The sequence below is a fragment of the Miscanthus floridulus genome, chromosome 2 (genome assembly GCF_019320115.1).
Source record: "Miscanthus floridulus cultivar M001 chromosome 2, ASM1932011v1, whole genome shotgun sequence".
Lineage (NCBI taxonomy): Eukaryota > Viridiplantae > Streptophyta > Magnoliopsida > Poales > Poaceae > Miscanthus > Miscanthus floridulus.
The window spans coordinates 179,002,156-179,007,256 of NC_089581.1; the positions used below are offsets into that span (position 1 = coordinate 179,002,156).

General features: G+C 45.3%; 1 pseudogene; it reads left to right on the forward strand.

The window, feature by feature from the left end:
* The first annotated feature begins 1,276 nt into the window (after positions 1-1,276).
* Positions 1,277-3,958, forward strand: LOC136540853 (uncharacterized; annotated as a pseudogene).
* The last annotated feature ends 1,143 nt before the right edge of the window (positions 3,959-5,101 follow it).

Here is a 5,101-nt window from a genome sequence, read left to right on the forward strand (position 1 = left end):
CGTAGCATGGCCGCTGCTGTAGCTTGGGTGCAATTAGCCAACGAGCCGAGCTACCACCGTGATGGTTGTGTCTAGGTGGCCGGTCACGTTGGAAGCAAAGGCCCGGTGATGTTCCGGCGGCGGACTACTGCACCATGGAGCCTCAAAAAAGATTGATGTGGTGAGCTATTTAGAAAGGCTATTGCGGTTCGCTTTCTTTTTGAGAGGTTTACTATTTTACATAATGGCTAAATCAAAGAATTTGACGTCTATTTTTAGCGGATCTCTCGGATATGCTCTCATGAAGCTATATAGCATTAAAACCAGAAAAAGGGTTCTGATTTCTGAGCAGCTAGAAGTGGAGAATCCAGTGAAGGAGGGTGGGACCAGAGCTCATAATGGAGGAGATGCTGGGTTCAGGAAAAAGACTGGGAGAAAGCAATGAAGTCCGGCCTGTGACTTGATCTTAGGCAATGCGGGTGGAAGGTTTCTGAGTAATCTGTTAGGGCTCCTTGTTTCGTTCTTGAGAATGCAATTGGTTGAATGCTCTTTGTTGCTGGTGTCTGGATAATATAAGCGGTATAGTCTTGTTTTTCAACGACAGAGGATACTCATCGTCAACAGCTGCACAGTTGGATGCAAATTTGAACCAACAATATAGACGGAAACCAGGGTCACATACTGGGCACCACCAACTCAACATTATGCAGCCTGTTCGTTTGGCTGTGGCTTGTCGTAAACGATCGTAAATTTTCAGTCGGAACAGTATTTTTCTCTCACACAAACCAGCCAACAGTACTTCTTCACGAACCAGCAACGATATGAACCAACCAACCAAACAGGCTGATGGGACCCGGACGAGTTTCCAAAGGTGTTCACTTTGGATTCACCGGCCTGCGTGGTTAACATCCAAAAATTATCATGTAAAAGATTTGACAAGCTAAAGTTGAAAAAAAATATTGCCATAGATTTGGTAAGCCAAATGTGAGGTTTTGACAAGTTTTGGTAGTAAACTAAATTCTAGCTAAAATCATGGCTTACTAAATCATTGGCATTGGCAAATTTTGGTGTCTTCTGTTTGGTTCGAGTGGACGCAATTGGCACATTGCAAATTGCGAGAATCATTCAATCCTGCATATGTTGCGTGTGGACTCTTTGGAGATGGAATTATATCCTTGCATCGGCTGTGGGCTGATTTTTTTTTTTCTGGGAGGGAAATGGGTCAGTTGCTAAGAGGCCGATGCCCCTTCAATTGGGTCTGGACGAGGGACGAACGAACTGAGCCCATCATATTCGCTCTCTGGTCTCTGCCTCAACCGGCGAATCCCACCATTCCCAGAAAGAAAAAAAAAATCCCCAATCCTCAGCCTCGCATCGTCTCGCTCCGCCGACCGCTGCCTCCACGCCATGGCGCCGCCGCCGCCGCCGCCGCCGCCGTTGGAGCTGGTTGACGACGTCATCCCCGAGATCCTCCTTCGCCTGCCGCCGGACGAGCCCAAATGGCTCTTCCGCGCGGCCCTCGCCCGCAAGCCGTGGCTCCGCACCATCTCCGACCCCACCTTCCTCCACCGCTACCGCGCCTTCCACGGAGCCCCTCCCCTCCTCGGGCTTATCGACAGGGAACCACTAATCGACCGGGTTCCCCGCTTCGTCGCACCACAGCAGTGCCCGCCTTCTCCTTCCTCATTCCCACCATCTCTGCGTGGCCCACCTTCTCTGCGTGCGCCCTCGACCTCGACTGCCGCCACGGCCGCGCCCTGATCCGGAAGATTGAGAACGGGCGTCAACGTTACTTTGTCTGTGACCCCGTTACGGGCGACCGCCATCGCGTGCCTCGCCCGGATGTCGGAACCCAGTGGATGGTCTACGCCGCCGCCGCGATTTTCTGCGCTGTCACCGGCTGCCAACACCTTGACTGCCACGGCGGTCCCTTCTATCTTCATGTTCCGCAACTGGCTATTAGCTCGTACTACCATGTCAGCGACCATTTACTCATCGGAGATGGGCGCGTGGAGCGTGCCAGCCACACTGGAAGGCATTCTTGATAATAAAGCCTACGGGCGTGGTGCACTTATCGGAGAGCCTGATCCGGAGGCCGTAAACGACAGCGGATTATTTACTGCTGGCTGGTTTGGTGTGAGAGAAAAATACTCTTTTTTGGCTGAAAATTTACGATCGTTTACGAGCAAGTGAACAGAAATCTACTTCATGATTTCAGGGGATGCTGGAACTAGATGGTGTTTAGTTGCCCCTCCTAAATTTTAGTCGCTATATCATCGAATATTTAGACATATGTATGGAGTATGAAATATAGACTAATTACGAAACTAATTGCATAGTTTGTGACTAATTTGCGAATCAAATCTTTTAAGTCTAATTAGCCTATGATTTGACAATATTGTGCTATAGTAAACACACGCTAAGGACGGATTAGTTAGGTTTAAAAAATTCGTCTTGCGGTGTACTGACGGATTATGTAATTTGTTTTTTTATTAGTATCCGAACACCTCATACAACCTCCTCCCGACAAACTTCCTACACCTTACGTGTGACGGGAGGAAGAATTGCTTGTCTGTGGTTAATCGTCCACCATCGGCTGCGTACAGCGGTGGGGTTACCCTCATGGTGATGGAGGACTGTTCTCTTGGGCTCGCTGGCATTGAGCATACCCGTATTTATCTGTGGTCCAGAAGGGTGAGTTCAAAGAAATATGCTCTGTGGTCCAGAAGGGTGAGTTCAGTGAAAAATGCAGAATGGGTACAGTGCAGGGTCATTGATCTGGAGAAAATGATGCCTATGGCGAATCCCAGAGACAGAGCACAAGTGGTTGGCTTCGCAGAGGGTGTGGGTGTCATCTTCATCACCACAGGTGTTGGATTATTCATGATGGAGCTCAAATCAGGGAGAGTGAAAAAGATTGGCAAGCCTAGGCGTAACATAAGCATTCTGCCCTACATGAGTTTCTACACTCCTGGTATTGTAATAGCACTTGTTTATATTTTGGCTTTTTTTATCTTTATTTGCAGCTTCCATATGTTAGCTTAGGTAGTTAGTTATGGCTTCAGAATGAACTACTAGTTGCAATGAAAACACACTTTGTGGCAACTTGGATGTATTAGAGCAAACAGAATACATGGCACTGAAAAGGCAAACCTAATCTTGGTTCTTTAGTCTGGCTTATTAAAGACCATGTCATTGTATTGGTGTACGCTTACAAATCTGTTGATCTAGTATTGCCATGCTACCTTGTTTCAGATTTTCTAAAAAGAAAAATTGTTGTTAATTTCTTGCAAATAGAAGCTTCTATCTGGAGCTTACTATTGTTAAATCTTTGGAATTACGAGTGCTGAGTCGGAAGTTGCTTATAGCTGTTGTGCATTTTAATGTTTCAGATTGTTGTAGATTGTCATCGCTAAGAGGACCCGCTGATCTCTGATGTGCGTTATGGAAGAAAGACCTTTCAGAATAGACGATCCATCATCTTGAGTCTGCTGCTAATGCTGACCAGCAAAGCTGTTACTTTCAAGTTGTTTATAACAGTTTAAGTACGAAGGTTGCACAAGTCATTATGGTCACCTGCGGTTATTGTGGAAGCTGCCCTGATCATATAGACGAAAATAGTATATCGGTGTGATATGATATGCATATTTCATTTACTGTCTGCTTAATTTGCAATTCAGCTACTTAAAACTAAAAGTCTGTGTACTTTATGTCATTGTCCTTTCATGAGAATCAATGTGAGATTCAGAGTTAGTTTTGTATCAAGTAGCAGTGGTAGACTTTTTCGGACATACTAGTGGAAATACAAATATCCTACTATTAATTTACTTTCAACTGAGTGTGGTGGTTGTTTGTCCGTAAATGCAAGACCAATCTTTTAACAGGTATGGAATTCAGATGTCTCAAATGTGACATGAGTTGCATCCCTGTCATTATTTGTGGTCAAGGAAGGTGAATGCAGGAGTTGCAGAATGGTTGCAAGTCAGGGTCATGTATCTGGAGACAGTGATGCCCATGGCTAACCCTGGTAACGGACCATATTTCTCAGATATTGTTGGTGTCATATTGGCAGTCATTTGATGAGGCAAAATAGCTGTCAACAAAAGCCAGCTAATCGAGCTTCAGTGTCACGGTAGTCTGTTCGCTTGTTGGTTTCAGCCAGGGCTTATCAGTCAGCCAACAGTGTTTTTCTCTCACAACAAACCAGCACCAGCCGGGCTTATCAGTCCAGAAACCAACCAGCGAACAGGTTAATAGGTCCTGGAACCTGGATCAAAGTCTGGTACAGGTGGTCTTCAGAACAAAAGAAAATGGAAGTTACAATAGCAGACGAACAGAAGAGGCAATTTCCCAAGAGCTAAACGTATTAACCAATGCTGGCAGTGTGAGCCGCAGTTCCTCTTTCATTTCCTTGGACTGCTTGAACAATTTTCACAACAATACATAAGCCGATACCGTGCATTATCAGAAAAAACAAGAAACGTAAATACATGGGGAACGAGTTGCACGGCTTCCAATGGAGCAAAAATTGTAATGTCCAAATATGGTACAGTTGGTAGTGTTCAGTGTTCACGCTGGAAACCTTCTAATCATGCAATTACGATACTCACACAGGAGAAGAAACAGTGCGAATCTTTGCTGCAAGGAGCTTATGAAGATAGCATCAAGACCAGAAAGGATTTTTTTTTTTTTTTTTTGAACATGTAGACCAGAAAGGATTTTGAGCAGCTAGAAGTGGAGAATCCAGTAAGGCATGGTTGTTTAAGCAAGCGAACAGGTGGAGGGAGGGACCAGAGCTCAAAATGGTTGAGGAGATTTTGAGTTGAGTTAAAAACTGGGACGAAGCAGTGAAGTCCGACCCTTGACTTGATCTTAGGCAATGCGGGTGGAAGGTTTATGAGTACTGTTAGGGCTCATTGTTTCGTTCTTGAGAATGTAATCGGTTGAATGCTTTTTGTTGCTGGTGTCTGGATGATATAAGCGGTACAGTCTTGTTTTTCTACGACTGAGGATACTCACCATCAACAGCCTGCACAGTTGGATGCAAATTTGAACCAACAATATAGACATCACATTGGCAGTCATTTGATGAGGTAACATAGCTGTCACCAAAGGCCAGGTA